The 18,531-nt window shown below is 41.1% G+C and overlaps 1 protein-coding gene across 3 annotated transcripts in view; it reads right to left on the bottom strand.

Annotated features, from left to right (window-relative positions):
• The window catches only part of gjc1 (gap junction protein gamma 1), a 44,082-nt gene that overhangs the window by 3,399 nt on the left and 22,152 nt on the right, over positions 1–18,531 (bottom strand). Inside the window, exon 1 of one of the 3 annotated variants that reach the window (XM_062984402.1) lies at positions 3,552–4,283. The exons of the other annotated variants lie outside the window; for them this stretch is intronic. The gene's annotated coding sequence lies outside the window, so the exon portion shown is untranslated. Of the gene's footprint in view, positions 1–3,551; positions 4,284–18,531 lie in introns of those variants that run through there. 3 annotated transcript variants of the gene reach the window in all.

Below are 18,531 nucleotides of genomic sequence, written 5' to 3'. Positions count from 1 at the left end.
TTGAAAATTTTGGGTTGGTGATAAAGCTTCAGTAAAGACACCCTTTTTCCATGATAACTATTTCAGAAATGGATTTTCCTTCCTAGGGTAGATTTCTGTCACTTGCTGTTGTCTCACCCCCGTTTTTAACTACAGTAGAGTCTCACTTATCCAACACTCGCTTATCCAACATTCTGGATTATCCAACGCATTGTTGTAGTCAATGTTTTCAATATATCATGATATTTCGGTGCTAAATTGATAAATACAGTAATTACTACATAGCATTAATGTGTATTGAACTACTTTTTCTGTCAAATTTGTTGTATAACATGATGTTTTGGTGCTTAATTTGTAAAATCATAACCTATTTTGATGTTTAATAGGCTTTTTCTTAATCTCTCCTTATTATCCAACATATTCGCTTATCCAACATTTTGCCGGCCCGTTTATGTTGGATAAGTGAGACTCTACTGTATGAGTTGTTTGTAAGTCAGATGTTTGTAACTCGGGGACTGCCTGTACTGTACCTTAACTTTTTTTTTTAAGGGAGCCATCCCCTACCCTGAGTAGAGTTCCTAGAAGAACTTAAAAGAAACATCAACCTCTTCTACTATCTCTATTGTGGTACCACTTCTGGCCTTGATCCTCTCTATTCTCTCCACTGTGGCACTACTTCTAGCCTTTTTGAGTTCAGGACAACAAAAATGTTGTTTGGATATTTTAATACCCAGAAAATAAAGCAAGAAATATCGCAACATCCAGACACATTGACTTTATTTGGAGGAGTCCTAGTTCAAACTCATCAAGACTGTTCATTTATATTGCACTATTTAATTCTGCTTCTTGTCATTTCTTGTTGCTTCCCCCTCCAAACACTCTAGTGACTTTAAAAAAAAAACTCCAGTGAAAAAGCAGAACAAGCAGAAAAGAGATCCTTGTTTGTGGTGTGGGATACATCTGCATGTAATTCAACACATTCAAATCCTCCAGATGGGTTTCCAGATTGTGGAAATCCTCACAGTCCCTTTCTCTATTTCTTTTTCAGTGTCTACTCTATATTACTCGCATTAAAAAAATCTCTACTGTTATAATGCCAAAGTGGTAAACTGTAGTGATGTTGTAATTGTGTTTCTTTAAAGGTATTTGTCTGTGTGTGCTCTTGTTTCAAAGAAACAAACATATAAATAGCACCATAACAGTTTACCTCTTTAGACTCTACCTTTTTAACTCTAGATCATTTTTGAAAACAAATATCACTAGCAGTTTAAAATACAAAAGCAATAGACATCTCTTCTTTAAAAGATAAGCTCATATAGACACACGCTAAATCAGATATAGGCAAACTTCAGCCCTCCAGGTGTTCTGGACTTCAACTTCCACAATTCCTAAGAGCCTTCCAGCTCATGCCTACACTAAATACACTTTGAAGAAAGCCAATTCCTCTTTCCCAATTTTGCATTTTTACCAAAGTGGAAATTAATCCTCTATTGTTTTATCTCTAAACAAATAAACAGTTAAACCTTTGTGCCAGCAGGACTGCTAAACTGAAGGTTGGGTTGCTGAGGTGAAAATTGTCGGTTCAAATCTGGCGAGAGCGCAGATGAGCTCCATCTGTCAGCTCCAGCTCCCCATGCGGGTACATAAGAAAAGCCTCCCACAAGGATAGTAAAAAAAACACATCCGGGTGTCCCCGGGCAACATCCTGGCAGACAGCCAATTCTCTCTCAATTCTTGCAGTTTCTCAAGTCGCTCCACACACACATACACACACACACAGGAAGTGAGAGAAATCTACCCCTCTGAAGTGAACCAATCCTTGTTTCCACAACAAGTCACACTTTTCAAAATCCAATTATCAGAGGGACATCACATCAGGTGAAATCTTCTGAACAGGACCACACACAGAAAAGCAAACACCACAATGGTGTTAACCCTTCCCTATGCTATCCAAAGCTTTAAAGATTATGGTTGGAGTACACTAAAAACAATGTACCTGTTCCGACTTACAAACAAATTCAACTTAATAACAAATCTATAGAACCTATCTTGTTCGTAACTTGGAGACTGTTTTCTTTTTGTCCCAAAGATATAATATTCAGAACTCTGCTGCTGCTGTACAAAAGAGCAAGAACGCTGTAGGAGGCAAAATCTATTACACCTTAAATATAATTAAGAAGAGCTGTAAAACTGTCTTTAAAAATAGGCTTGATGTGTTTTTATTATGTAGGGAAAGCATCATAGAAGAAACAGCACACAGACAATTCATATAGACTAATATTTTTTCCATGTGCTCTTGCCTGCCTTTGATTCATACTCCTTCAGTTTAGACAAAGTCAAATTGCCTTTTTTAAAAATGAATAAGGCATAAATATCTTGCTGAAGATAGGCTAAAATGCCTTATTAGGAAAAAGAGTTCCATTGGTGGGAGAAAATCCCCTTTGCCTTTCAAAACTATTTGAACAGTAGAACACAAACTGCCTTCAAAAAGGCTGGAATTTCCTTCCTTTGGGGCTTTTCCCTAAGGGCTTCGGGTTCTATTGACAACTTAGGTTTTCTCTACAAATGAGGCTAAAAGTACCTCTTCCTTAAATGGGTAAGTTTAAAGTCTTCTCTAGGGAATTAAGATTGATTCTGATTTTCCTTCCCAAATTAGCAAAGTATTGTATGTGACCACAAATAGTACAGAAGACTTTCCATGGCACGTTGTAGAAAAGGCTTTAGATTCAGACCTTTTCTTACTTCAGAACTGTCTGAGAACCAGCCTGACCAAGCAGTATCATCTTACAGACTTTGATGTTTATGGCCAGAGTCACAAACAGCATTTTTCTGTATCCTGTTATGCTCTGGTTCCACCCCCACAACTATGTAACTGCTAATAGGCCAGAGGTTTGATATTAACTCCCTCACTGCATATGAAGTAGTATATTGCAATCCTTACTTGTCCCTTACTTGCAACCCTCTCTCCTTTGCGGAATCAAAAATATTAGATTGATACATCTGTCCTTTCCCTGCAACTGAACACGCAGAAATGGGGGAAAGCATGTACAAGATTATTTGAAATAAATGTGAAGGGATCTAGTAAGTGCCATATAATTCAGATTATCAAAGCCGACAATCCAGATTATCTCCTTTGAACTGAATTATATGAGTCCATACTGCCAAAGCAGATAATCTTGATTTTATATGGCAATGTAGAAGAGACTCAAGTCTCACTAAATAAAGTTTTCTTCTGTTTTGGTTTTTCAGGCTGCAGAAAAGACAGCTGACGGTTTACCAAGAAAGGAAAAAAAGTCCCTGGAGTTACCAAGAATTTCCAGATCATTCTGTTTTAAACTGCATATCCTGGCTTTTCATCCTAATTCCTTCTTGAAATATCCTAGATTTCCCTAAGTTGCTTGTATTCTTCCTTCTCCCATGACCACCAGTCACATCTAAATGCAAGCAGTACTTCACAAATTGACTTTCCCTAAATTTCATTGAGCCTCTTTTGTAAATTATTATTCACAAGTAATAGTCAAAGTTTAAAGTAGTTTAACAATATGACACTAGTAATCATTAGAATAATTTACATTTATTGTTGGCATTTCTGTTTTTCTTTTGGTCTCTGTTGAATCTTCTTTTATGGGAAGTCACCCTTTTCCTTGGCAGCTGCCATCTTAGCTTGCTCTGGGATAACACTGACAGACAAATATTAGAGAGGAACTTCAGGAAATACTGCATTAATTTCAACTGATTTGGGAAGTGGAAATAAAAAGTCCTTTTAAGTGCTGGGAACTCTCGGAAGGAAACATTATATAGATCTTTAAAATAAAAGAACCCATGTAAAGGGCAGGAGGTAAACAAGGGACTTTCTGGGTTTTTTTCAGATGCATTGCTACCATGATATTGTATTTGTCCCACTTGAATCCAACTTTGGAGAAACAGTATTATAATATCCACAGATCATCTTGGTCTAATCTGGCTTGGTAAATGAAAATAAAGCAAATGGATTTGTAAAAAAATCACTCATACATTCAATATACTTCCATCCTTAAGTCCTCACATGTGCACTAACATTTAAAATAACTAAATCCTATGGACATATACATGCATTTCACACAGATTCTCATCTTTAAAAAAGTGTCACAAACTTTAATACCATAAAAGATTCTAGTATACATACCAGACCAGGGTTTAAATGTTAACTGAAAAACCTTTTAATTTAACCGACCGCCCCCCAAAAGTAGTAAAATATCTTCGCCACTCAAAAATATGCCATTTTACTAGTATTGACAATAATATAAGAAGATGAACACATGCAAAAGTAAACCCACTGAAACAAGAGAGGCTAGAGTTCCTTATACCCATTGATTGCAATGGGACTATTCCAGATAGCACTAATGTTGGATATAAGGTTGGAAAAACAACCAATTTAGTAGCATTAAAAGCTGTCGGCCCATTGTTCTTTCCAGTTAGGGATTTCCTAATTTATAGTTCAGTCACTCAGCAACTATGGTATAACAAAAGAAAGCTAAAACAGGGAACTTCATTCCTTATATTTGTCATAATTTGATACTGCTACTGAGAATGGCAAAGGCTTTTCTAAGGACAAGGAGAAGTGGAGTAACCAGTGTATTCCTCTATCTGCAGCTGCTTTCTGGCTCAGCTGCATGTGTTTTGGTAAACAAAATTTTGCTGCACTGCTGCTCAGAGGTCACCAGTTTCCTGAGATAACTGAAGAGGCAATGTATACAATTATCACAGACAATGATAAAACACGTTTATAGAATGTGCCACTTCAGATTTTATGTTAGGTGTAGAGTTATAATGGAGATATCCCCTTTCTAAGGATCGCGCAAATCAAATAACCTCAGGTTGCAATTCTGTGGTCACATACCTCAGAATAATCCTCAATGAATTCTTGGGATTTACTTAAGTAAACATGCACTACATTGCGCTATTATCAATCAGACTGACATACATTTCAACTGGACACATACAAGAATCTGAACATATTGAGGCAAAGGTACATGGCCAGTTAGGGCAGGGGTAGGGAATTTCTGGCCCAGCAGAGGGTAATAAACTACAACTCCCATCATTCCTAACTATTGATCAGGCTTGTGGGGCCAATAAGAATTGGAGTGAATCCTGTGTGGATAGACACCTGAAGCAAATTAGATACGACAAAGCCCTATTATAATGTTTTCCAACATATTGGTTGTTAGGAGAATACAAATATGTACAGTATTGAACACATTTAAGTATTAATTTTCATGATGAAAAGCATTTTTAAATTATATACACAAATATTGTCTAATTTGGCCCAAAGTCTGCATCTAATGCAACTCATTCTTTTTTCTGCTTATTTTATTACTTCTGCCATCACTGGTAGGCCCCCAAACCCTGACAAGAGTTTTTAGATAAGGAAGTACTGTTCTTTTAAATGGGAGGAAGATGGGCTTTTCTATACTGTTAACCAACAGATTTTCTGTGCTGGAAGCAACACAAGGAAAACAATTAGAGCATGTGTAGATTCCCCATAAAAAGAGTGAATGAAAAGTGACAATTCCAGAACACAAACCTCATTTGTGGATACTATAAGTCCTGAACACAGCCATTCCACATTTCTCTTCTGAGAACCCAAATAACTTTCCATTTGTTTTCCGTTCCAAACTGAGAATTTTGTATGAATAACCACTTTGAAGAATATTTCTTTCTGTCCTCTTTCTTACGTAACAGCCAAGAGAAAATTCAGATGTGTATCCTGCCTCTCCACTTGAGAAATGTATTCCAAATAATGGGTGATTCAATACATGTCTTGTCCCTCTCATGTGACATGTTGCAAACAGAAAAGGAGGGTTTTTGTATTAATGTCAATGTTGATTTGAAGACGACTTCTCAAGAGATGTTTTGCTTGACAAGAAGCTTATCGTTCTGCCTGCCTAGTTTGAGCATTTTAACAAGGCATGGCTGATCCCCTGCCCCCATCATTTTCCCCATGAGCCTAAAAACACTTGTGAAATTATTCAATTTTAGATCTCTGTTCTGCACATAAAACAAGATGTCAAATATCTTGGGAAAGAAGTTAGGGAAGGATGTTTTTGTGCCGCCAAGAAAATTGAGATGTCAACTTAGTTCCTTTTGCCTTTTCAACAAATCCATTCATATAGATTGCTAAAAAATGGAAAAAAAGAATGGTTTGCTTTAGAAATTCAGGAGAACCTTTTTATGCCCTTGAAAGACACAAGAAAAAATATATACATAGCACAAGTCACTTTTGATTTAGGAACACTTTCCTTCCAAGCCCACTTACAATATAAGTGTTATATTCTTGCTGACATTATTTATGACTTGCATAAAGTCAATTTTCTTCATTTTTCAGAAATATGTGAGATAGATTCATAGAAATTGGAAGAGACAGGACCATCCTGTCCAACCCCCTTCCACGCAGGAACATACAAATCAAAGCATTCCCAACAGATCCAGTTTTTGTTTAAAACCCTCCAGATTCTACCATACTTCAAAGAAATGTATTCCACTGTTGAAAAGCCCTTAGTGCCAATAAAGCTTTTCCTAATATTTCGGTGGAATCTCTTTTCCTATAATTTGAAACATTTGCTCCATATGTCTTAGTCTTTGAAGCAGCAGGAAACAAGCCTGCTCCCTCCTCAATGATAGTATCTGAACAGAGAAGTATAAGGCCTAATATCTACACAGTAGTCAATTATGATGCCACTATGACTTCGTAAGTTGCCCACTATGTATGCATACCAGAAAGCAGAGTGCTGATTCAGCTAAGGCCATATCTTCCTTTCAAGTTCAATAATGCAACACACACATGCATTATTTTTTAATTACCAATTAAGTTAAAAAATAGATGCATAGCTGCTTCTGAAGTTGGGGGAGAATATGCCACATGCACTAAACAGGGTGGGAACTGTGTAGTATTCCATATTTTGTTAATATCATTCCTCATCATTGGATATCATAAATTTAATCAGGTTTATGTACTGTTCTTTATCTTGGATTATGTAGTTAAAGATCTAATAACATTTTAGGTTTATAGATGTACATGCATGGCAATCCTAAAGCGTTCACATTTATTTCTCATTATGGTTGATGCTTTTCACAGCTGGTATTTCTCCAACTCAAGATAAAATCACGCTGAAAATTTTTAGAGTGAGTTTTTCAAGTATATTGAAGCAAAACATGGTGGCCAGAATATTCGAATACAATCTACATTGCATAACTTTACAGTATGTAGCAAAAGCACTAAGAAACCTTGTTAGTTGTATGTATAATGTGACACCGGCAAGAGTGTACTGATATGCACAGCACTCTCTAACTGATGTCCTAATGTACAATTAATCCAAAACACCACAGGACCAACACACAAGCGGACTGATAGTTCAAATACACATTGTTCAGTTTGCTGGCTCCCCTATAACAGTAGTCTCTTACTAGTTACATGTTACAGAACTGCCTAATTCTAATTTCTGCAGATGTGAGTCCACTTGCAATAATGTAATTCTCCAAAAGGATTCCAGCCAAAATGTTTTGGAAATCAGTCCAAGATACATTTGAACTGGTTGGACGGCTCTTAAAGTTTTATGTCTTTATCCCAAGAAAGACAAGATAAGTGGGGCTAACTAATGAATTGCAGACTTTGCTCAGAGACTAATAATGAGGAATGGGTAGGCTCAGACCTTTATGGGGCCCTTTTCTGCTTTCTTTTCATGTGTAACTATTAGCAGAAAGAGTTCAAACTATGCTTGAAGCACATGACTGAGAAAACAGCAATGATGTCAAGCAAAAGAGCACATTTTTCACCTATGATTAAATGTGAAGTGTGAATGGACATGACAGTAGCAGAAACAACACACACGAATAGCCTTGCAGCCTTTTTAAGAGTTCATCAAGACCTGCAAGCACACATCCAGACGACTTGTTATGTTAGATTCAGTAACACTGTTTTCTGAAAACTACTACCCATAGTAACGGACAGTTTTGCAGACAAGACCATGACATTTGCTAGTTAGCATATCTTTTTACTAGCATAAACACACTCTCTGGCCAGAATCTTGTTAGTGACATTTGCAAGCACCAAGCCCATATTAAGCTGAGTGTATATATATATTTGCTGCTGTGGAAGTTGATATTCTCTTCCTCCCTTCACAACATCCAACCCCCACCCCACCGGAACCTATATTGTGCTGTGATAGCCCCCCACTCCAAGCTGCAAAAGAGGACTGCAAAGCATGTCTGGATCTACACAAGCAAAATGTTGTCTTTACCTTGATGGTAGCACTGTTGGAACACACAATGTTCCTCCCTTTTCAAAGTGAAAGCCCTTCTTTTAAATCCAGAAGAAATTTAATGCTATTTAAAAAAAATAATTTTTATTAAATGCAAAGCGGGAAAAGGACATTATTTACAAGTATACGGTATATAAAAACAGGGGCTCGACAGCGCCTGATATGTAGAGGTATGAGGGGGAGGAAGGTATAAAAAAAAGACATCTAGAAAAAGAAAAAGGTTTCTTTCTTTATATACGTGTGTTTATATATATAGAATCTAAATGGAAAAAAGGGAAGACAAGAAAAATGGGAAGGGGAGTTGTTGACTTCCAATCTCTTTCATGTAATGGCAGCAAGAATGACATATGCAAGAAAATGGAAGACTAAAGAAATCCCAACAATAGAGGAATGGTTAATGAAACTTTAATACTATTTTTAAAAAACCCTAAAACATAATTTTTACTCTGCATTTCCAAGGCTTTTTTTGCATATGCTCCCTGTGCACTGAATCAGAATTGGGGTGGAATGGGAGTAGGGTGATTGAAGAATAGAACAGGTTGATGGGCAGTTAGTTGTCTTGACAAGTGTAGTTTCACTATTCAAAGACATGAGAGTCTGCTGACTGGGAAATATGTGCTACATTTTAAAAAAAAGATTTATTGTTTTATTAAATTTTATTACATAGCTAATCCCACTGGGAAGGGAGGGGTGTAAGGGATCAGATTATGTTCAATGTTGTTTATGATCAACACCCCCAGTGACATCATTGGATCTGCTAAAGCTGCAGGCCGCAGTCACAATCAGCCCTCTCCCACTTCTTTCCATTGACACCACCATCCCATCTGTTTTCTCTAAACCAGATCTCTCTTTGTCCCCCCTCTGTCTGCCCTGGAAACCCACACAAAGCCCACCCTCCACACTGTGTGTCTGTGTCTCAGAAGACATTTAAAGTTGAATTTATTTGTAAGTTGGAACAGGTACATTTTTTAAGTGTAAATCCAGCCAAATATACGTATTAGCTTTGGATAGCATAGGGAAGGGCTAACACCCTTGTGGTGTTTGTTTTGTTGTCTGTGCCCCTGTTCAAAATATTTAACTTCACTTTCTGTCCCTGCAATAATTGGATTTTTGAAAAGATTGGCTTGTTGTGCAAACAAGGATTGGGGGATAAAGCTTCAGTGGAGATATCTTTTCCCCATAACAACTCTTTCAGGAGTGAATTTCCCTTTTGAGAGGTAATTTTCTCTCACTACCTTTCAGTCCTGTTCTTAACAATGAGTCAAATGTTTGTAACTTGGGGTCTGCCTGTATTCTATATTATGTTCATATCTGTCTTAAATTGGTGTCCTAGATGGAGCCCCAGTGGCGAAGTGCGTTAAAGCACTGAGCTGGAGATCGAAAGGTCCCAGGTTCAAACCCCGGGAGCGGCGTGAGCGGCTGCTGTTAGCACCAGCTCTTGCCAACTTAGCAGTTCGAAAACATGCCAATGTGAGTAGATCAATAGGTACCGCTCCGGCGGGAAGGTAACGGCGCTCCATGCAGTCATGCCGGCCACATGACCTTGGAGGTGTCTACGGACAACGCCAGCTCTTTGGCTTAGAAATGGAGATGAGCACCAACCCCCAGAGTCAGACATGACTGGACTTAACGTCAGGGGAAACCTTTACCTTTACCGAGATGGCTATAAACATAGAATCCAGCTCAAGCCATTGAAGATGAGGTATAGAACTTAATTCATGAATTCTTTCAAAGACTGCAGGGCTGTTGATGTATTATTTTCTGCTATTGTCATGGCCATTCACACTTCACATTAATTACATGACACTCTATAAAGTACCCATTTTACTGAAATATCCCTTCCCCGTACTCTTGTCCTAGTGCTCCCTTTGGCACTAGCTCTTAACTCAAACACTGCTCATATGTCAAGGCAAAACCCGTGCCAGGTGACGGCTCTTAACACAAAATGCTGTTAAGCTGGGACACTCTTAAGTCGTGGTTCCACTGTCCCGACAACATGAATAATGTCCCAAATCTAGACAATATGTAGTCTAGATTCAAAGTTCTGGGTTCATGTTCCAGCTTTGGCATAGATTTGGATAAGGATGAACAACTATGTCAGTATCATTCCCTGTCCCCCAATCTGGAATTCTAAAATTTTAACTCTCCCCCTTTGATTTCAAAAATTAACTAAATGAAGCATTCAGTCAACTGCCCTATCTGTCCAAATTCAGTAAGTTCAGCTATTTTCAGTACTAAGAGTGTCCCTTTGTGTTTCTCTGCCATATAAGTATTAAACATGAGAAGCCTGTCAGAAAAAGGGAAATGTCCTAATGGCAATCCTCATTCAGCATTAAGATTGAATACAGCCAGAATTTTCAGAGTATGAAAAGGTCTCTGCCTGTATAAAATAATCTACCTGTGTCATTTTCTCCAACATTTCAAGTTCTTCCTGATTTTTTAAGAGATTTGAATTTTTGAAAGGTCTTACAAGAAAACCCCCAAATTAAATTATTATCCATCTCTACATTCATACAACTCTATGCCTCACAAAGCTTTAGGTACTCTCTGTAAGCAGTGTAGTATAATGACTAGTTTACAAAATCAGTAGACTCAAGTGGCAATGCTTTTTCCTTCACATACTGACTTACATTCCAGGTAGGAAACTTGTTAATGTATCTTTAAAGGTTAAAGGTTTCCCCTGATGTTAAGTCCAGTCATGTCTGACTCTGGGGGTTGGTGCACATCTGCATTTCTAAGCCGAAGACCCAGTGTTGTCCATAGACACCTCCAAGGTCATGTGATCGGCATGACTGCATGGAGCGCTGTTACCGCTTCTCGCCGGAGCGGTACCTATTGATCTACATTGGCATTTTTTCGAACTGCTAGGTTGGCAGAAGCTGGAGTTAACAGCGGCCGCTCACGCCACTCCCGGGGTTTGAACCTGGGACCTTTCGGTCTGCAAGTTCAGCAGCTCAGTGCTTTAACACACTTACCCTTTTAAAATATTATCTACATTTCAGAGCAAGGAATGGCAAACCACATATTTATTCCTTGCCAAAGAAAACCCAATGAAATTCATGCAGTCACCACAACTCAACAGTTCCATTGATTGTGAAGGGAAAAGTCTTAAACTTGAGACTCAAGGATCTTAACTGAAGAACAAAAGATCAGAACAAATGAAGAGGAAGCTCTTACACGGAAATGGTTTTCTTAGAGCTTGAGTTACTTCTATTACTGGATTTCGACAGGTGGAATATTGAGAGTAGGACTACAGAAAGATAAGCAGCTGGAGGAGAGAATTTTGCTCCTAATATCCACTTCATTAAAACGAATGTGTCTGTCGATGGTTCAAGTTCAAATTCAGTCTTTATATGTGACCGAGGCAATCATTAGCATGAAACAATTTATCTTCCGAAGCAATATCAACCAACTTGTTTCAAAGATAAAATGGCATCCTCCATGTTAATTACCAGATTTTTTAAACAGAATGGGGCTGAAACCTGGTCTATGAATTGCTGCTCTTCATGCCTGGGTTTTCTGGTGGGATGAGGGACTTTGGAAGGAGCAGGCCTAAAAACTAATTTTTCAAAAGTTAATTGCCAGATACAGACAAAAATTCAGTGAGGAAAAGAGTGGTGACTGTATATTCTTACCGTCTACCCTCAATCATCACTTTGCTGTCACCCAGTGCTACCAACTTTCATGTTTTTGGGAGGTTCTCAAGGATGAAGTACATCTAGACTTCCCATGTGATTTAGAATCTGCAACATTAATGGTTTTAAGTTGTCCAGAGAACTTGTGGGTGCATCTACATTGTAGAATTTATGCAGTTTGACATCACTTTAACTGCCATGACAGAATGCTATGGAATCATAGAAGTTGTAGTTTTACAAAGAGCAACTCCTATGTTTCAACAGCATTGAGCCAGGGTAGTCAAAGTAGAGTCAAACTACATTACTTCTACTGTGTAGAATGGAAGTAAACAACTCCCCCATCTGAAGCCCTTGCTCTACAAATTAGAGACAGTGAGAACTGTGCGAGGAGGAATGGCCACATGGGCTGGCCAATGCTTCTTTCTAGGAATTCAAAGCATTGTGAATAATATTACTATATGCTACCTGGATTACATGCACACACTCTCAACCATCAAAATAAGTATATAGAAATTGGTTTCTGAAAGGTTCATATCCTAAAATTAGGAACTAATTCCCATGCTTTGAGAGTTTTCCTTGCTGTTCTTCCATTGGCAGGAAAAGACATTATTATTCTGAGATATTTTTGAGAACTGGTAGAATTTTTTAAAAAGTAAACAGCTTTTAAGAACGTTCTGTACTGTTCTAAATGTATCACATTCTAAACTGTTTTTTAAAACATTTTTAACAACATGTTTTAAATTGTTTTTACTGTTCATAATTTGATCCGATTTTAATGTGCCTTGATATATCTTTAACACTGTCACACTGAATAAAACTACTGCAATAGGATCAACAAACTCATGCAACATCTGGTTCAAAGGAGACACCCTTTCCATTTACAGGCAATCCCTGAGTTACAAACATCCGATTTATAAACAACTCATAGTTAAGAATGAAAATGAGGCAACAGGAAGTGAGAGAAATCTACCCCTAGGAAAGGAAATTCACTCCTGAAACAGTTATCATGGGGAAAAGGTGTCTCCGCTGAAGCTTTCTCACCAATCCTTATTTCCACAACAAGCCAAATTTTTCAAAATCCAATTATTACAAGGAGAGAAAGTGTATTGAAATCTTTTGAACAGGGACACAGACAGCAAAACAAGCACTTAAGAACAAATTTACAGAATCTATCTTGTTCATAACTTGGGGACTGTCTGGAAAGACAACATCAGAGAGCAACACTCATATTATGAGAAAATCTTCTCCACAAAATACATGATTGTGGTAGATTTTTACCCAGAATCTTAATTACCATTTTAGATAAAGCTGTTAATTGCTAACAAAGTCATAACTTCTTGCTAGCGCAGGCATGGGCAAACTTCGGCCCTCCAGGTATTTTGAACTTCAACTCCCACAATTCCTAACAGTTGGTAGGCTGTTAGGAACTGTGGGGGTTGAAGTCCAAAACACCTGGAGGGTCAAAGTTTGCCTGTGCTTGTGCTAGAGCCATGAACAAGGCCACAGTTACAGCTTTCTGCCAGTCACTAAATATAAAATGATAGGTGTCATAAATTATCCTGAAAACAGCCAGCAATCCAGGATCGTATCCTTGAGATTCAAAGTGTTACATTGCCCATAATTACCATAAGGAGATTGCAGATAACAGAATGGGAGGAGGCGGCTGTTTTCTCCTCCCATTCCATCATACGCGAAGTCTGCATGTCACAGGGGTTTATTTTCCTTTTTTTTAAAAGTGCAGTTGCAGAATTTCAAAGGTGTGAAATTGCTGTAACAACATTTTTTCAAAAAAAAAAAAAAGGATGATATAATTATTTACCAGTTATTTTATGTGTCTAAAGAGTAATGGCGGTAGAAGGAGCATCAAGGGGCATGGAAAGACCACCCATATGCATGCCCACACAGAAATGTCACAAAATGAACTGAAAATAGGCAAATGCACTATTTCCCATTCCACAGAAAAATACCAATTTCTATGTGCAGAGAGATAAGTAGAAAATTCCAGCCCATCTTTAATATCCACCTGTTTCCACACACTGTGGCAATGGAATCCGAAGGGCAGCCTACAAAATGTGTTGTGCATCGTTTGATGAGATTTCAGCTATGAAGTGTGTAGAAATGGAGGCTATCCTTCATGCGATGAGGTCTCAGGAAGCTAGAGCAACCAATGTCCAGATGTTTGAATTCACCACCCTTCTGACTGGTTTTTGCTTGGTACTGAGGTGCTATTCCCTTCAGAAATCTTGAACCAGAGGAGGATTTTCTGTATTTATAAATTTAAAATTCTGACACCACATAGCCTCAACTTTGGATGCATCTATTGTAAAATTAACACAGTTTGTTACTTTAACAGACATTACTCAATGCTATGGAATTACAAGAGTTGTAGTTTGGTGAAGCACTAGAACTTTTTGGCAGATAAGGTTTACGCCCTTGCAAAACTACAACTCTATAATTCCATAGCAGTGAACCCTGTCAGTTAGAATGGTATCAAACTGTAATAATTATACAATACAGGAGCATCCTTAGAAGATAATACCAACATCAATGAAGAATGCTTATAACGTAGTGTTCTAAACAGACACCAGCAGGTTAGTTTCAATTTTGGTAACTGAAAAAGACAGAAGGTTTTGTTCTTGATATGAACTCTCAAGTTCTGTTTGCTAATTGCTTCTAACACATGCATGCATATGTGATTAACTTCTTGGATCTTGAACAAAAACTTGGGAGGAGTACTTTTTTCGTGTCAGGGGTGACTTGAGAAGGACAGGTTGCTTACCTGTAACCGTGTTTCTTCGAGTGTACTCTGTGAATTCACACTAATGGAGAACGCTGCGCCTGCGCAGGCTCCAACGGATACTCTTCCAAGCTAAAGTTTGAAATTTGGCGGTAACCCCGCCCCTCTTCCCGGAGGGTATAAAGGGCGCCCTCCGCGCCCGCTCTCCAGTTCCTACGCCGCAAAGGCAGCGAGAAAGGGAGAGGTTTGCCTGTGGGGAAGGAAGGGCGGGATTGTGTGAATTCACAGAGTACACTCGAAGAAACACGGTTACAGGTAAGCAACCTGTCCTTTTTCTTCGTGTACTCTGTGAATGCACACTAATGGAGACTAGCAAGCTAAGGTGTAGGTAGGTGGGATGGCAAACCCGATAACCAGTCTAGTGTCCAAACACATTTATTGAGCACAAGGTGCAAAAAAAAAACAGGCAAATGCAATGGTCAAGTAAGCGATGCAATAGCATATAGTGCAATAAAACCGATCCTTGTGTTAGGATCCATAACACAATCATAACATAGTAAGTAGGCAATAGTCTGTAAGAAAATACAGAGGTAGGCATAAACTCCTTCTCAGAAAACAGAGGGAGAAGCATTCAAAAATTAAGTTTCAGTGCGGTGGGTAAGTATAGTACACAAGCACTATGTTAAAGAGACCTTGAGCACATTGAATACAAACAGGATGGATGACAACGGTCAGCCTGTAAGAAGGATAAACCCGAAAAAAAGGGTTTGAGTAAGGCAACAACGTTAGGTAAGGCAGGAGGAGAGGACGGACCTGGCAAAAGCCGAGTCCTTGAGGTTCTTTGAGTCCATCCGGTAGTGTGAAACAAAGGTGGATGGAGTGGACCAGATAGCCGCTCGACAGATGGAGTCGAGAGGGACGCCCCTCAGGAAGGCCGTAGAGGTGGAAAGGCCCCTTGTAGATCTAGGGCGGATCGAAGAGGGGGGCTGGCGTTTGGCTAGCTGATAAGCGAGCTCAATGGTCTGAGCAATCCAGTGTGAGAGTCTTTGGGAAGAAAGAGGTTCGCCCAGTTTGTGGGTAGCGTAGGCCACAAAAAGTCTAGGTGACTTACGTATGTCCTTAGTCCTGTCCTTGTAGAAAAGGAGGGCTCTCCTGACATCGAGGAGATGGAGTTTCCGTTCTAGAGAAGAAGAAGGATTGGGGAAGAAAGCAGGAAGTATTATGTCCTGGTTCAGATGAAAAGCAGAGACCACCTTAGGTAGGAAGGTGATGTCCGGGCGAAGGACAGCCCTGTCGTGGTGGAAACGGAGGTAGGGTTCGTCCACCCGGAGAGCAGCTAGTTCCGAAGGTCTGCGGGCAGAGGTGATAGCGATGAGGAAGGCAGTCTTCCAAGAGAGAAGGTGAAGGTCTGCAGAGGCCATGGGTTCGAAGGGAGCTGAAGCTAGTTGAGAAAGGACTAGTTCGAGGCTCCATCCGGGAGTCGGAGGTTGGACTGGAGGATGCAAGTTGTTGTAACCTCGAAGGAAGGTCTTAATGAGGTTGTTAGAAAAGAGAGAGGGTTGTCCCTGACGTTGGAAGTGCCAGGAGAGAGCAGCGAGATAGGATTTTATCGAGGCCAGAGAAAGTTGACGATCCGCAAGGGAAAGTAGAAAGTCCATGACCAGCGGGATCGAAGTAGAGGCGGGATCGACGCGTCGGTCCCGAAGGAAAGTTTGGAATTTTGCCAGCTTGTAAGCATAGGCTTTCGATGTGGCCGGTTTGTGAGCAGCGCGAAGGATCGCCTGCAGGTCTGGGTGGAGGGAGTTTAAGGAAGTATCCTCCAGGCAGTCAGGTGGAGGGACGGGACGTCGGGGTGGAGAACCTGTCCCTTCTGTGAAGATAGTAGATGAGGGAGAATTGGGAGGGTGCGGGGGGGATCCGCACACATCCGGAGCAGCGTGGGATACCACGGCTGGCGTGGCCATGCAGGGGCGATCAGGATGGCCGATGTCGGTGTTAGATAGAGTCTCTCTATCACTCTCGAGATGAGAGGGAAGGGAGGAAAAAGATAGACGGGTTCGAGAGTCCAGTCGAGGAGAAACGCGTCTCCGAGACAGCCCGGAGTCGAGTTTGGAGGTAGTCTCGCTCCGAATCGAGGAAGTTGAGCGTTCGAGGGGGAGGCAAAAAGGTCCAGAGCTGGCCAGCCCCAATCGTCGAAGACGGATTTCAGGATCTCGGGATCGAGACGCCACTCGTGGGGGGAGGTCGTTATTCTGCTTAGAGAGTCTGCTAAAGTATTTTGAGCCCCCGGAAGGTGAACTGCCGACAGGGTTATGTGTCTCGCTATGCACCATAGCCAAATGTCCATCGAGAGAGCCATGAGTTTTCTCGAGCCCGTACCCCCTTGTTTGTTGATGTAGTACATGGCTACTACGTTGTCCGTTTGGATCAGAACGGTCTTGTGGGGAAGAAAGCGGGCAAACGCCCGGAGGGCTTTGAAGATTGATAACAGTTCTAGAAAGTTTATGTGGTGATACCTTTCTTGGGTGGACCACAGGTCCCTGACGGTGAGGTTCGACATGTGGGCTCCCCAGGCAAAATTGGAGGCGTCGGTCGTGATGGTGACTGACGGAAGGGAGGGATGGAAGGGAAGTCCCACACAAACATTCGCTGGGTCCTGCCACCAGCGAAGGGAGAGGCGAACCTGGTTCGGTACCGTGAGAAACATTGAGCTCGGGTGCCGATGGGGTTTGAAAGAGTCTATGAACCATCTCTGGAGAAGTCTGAGACGTAGTCTGGCAAAGGGAGTAACCATGACCGTGGAGGCCATGTGACCCAGGAGAACTTGGACCGCGTGGGCTCGGATCCTGCGGTTGCGAAGGAGGAGGGAAAGGTGCTGTTGAAGGGCTAGGAACCTGTCCTTCGGTAGGGAGGCGGTTTCCGTGATGGAGTTGAAGAGAGCTCCGATGAAACGGATTTCTGTGGTTGGGAGGAGTTGAGACTTTGAGACATTCAACTGAAGGCCCAGCCGTTGCAGGAGAGAAAGAGTCTGTGAGACATGGTTTTGAAGGGATGAGGGATCGGACGCGACAATCATCCAATCGTCCAGATAAGGAAAGACCATAATGCCCTGTTTCCTGAGGTGCGCTGCCACCACGGCGACCACCTTTGTAAAGACCCTTGGGGCCGTGACGAGGCCGAAAGGGAGAACTGTGAACTGGTAAGATTGTCCCAGGAGCTTGAAGGAAAGGAAGCGTCTGTGTGATCTTCGCACCGAGACGTGGAAATACGCGTCGCGTAAGTCTATAGAGGCGAAGTAGTCTCCGTGTCGGAGCATCGGGAGGATGGAGGCCACTGAAACCATTCGAAATTTTGAAGGCAGAATGAAGAGGTTTAGGGCCCGTAGATCGAGGATAGGCCGAAGGCCTCCGCCCCGCTTGGGAACCGTAAAGTATCTCGAGAAGAAACCTCGAGTGTCCTGCTCGGAAGGAGAAGGCTGGATTGCGCCCTTCGCCAGAAGGGAGTCGACCTCGGCGCATATTTCCGGTGAAGGGTCGGTGTGGAGGATGTGACCCGTGGGTGGCAAAGTTTCGAATTCCAAGGCATAGCCGTCTCTGACAATGCGAAGAACCCAGACATGTGATAGACTCCCATTCGCGGTAGAAAGGAGCTAGGCGGTCGAGGAAAGAGCAGAGAGGAAGGATCTGGTCGGGGCCTAGGAGCGGCATGGTAGTGGCAGTAGTAGTGGAGATAGAAAGATCTCCGAGAGATTGGGCGTCAGGCCCGACGTTGGGGTTGTGGCATAGCTGCAGGACCTTTGCCCCGACCTTTCGGGACCTGGTGCTGGCGGCGAGGTTGTTGCTGATGACTGTGGTGACTCGAGCTCGACGAGCGTCGAAACGGC

Source organism: Anolis carolinensis, chromosome 6 (genome assembly GCF_035594765.1).
Source record: "Anolis carolinensis isolate JA03-04 chromosome 6, rAnoCar3.1.pri, whole genome shotgun sequence".
Taxonomy (NCBI): domain Eukaryota; kingdom Metazoa; phylum Chordata; class Lepidosauria; order Squamata; family Dactyloidae; genus Anolis; species Anolis carolinensis.
Note: the sequence above shows the minus strand (reverse complement) of the source record. Positions and strands in the feature narration are given on the sequence as shown.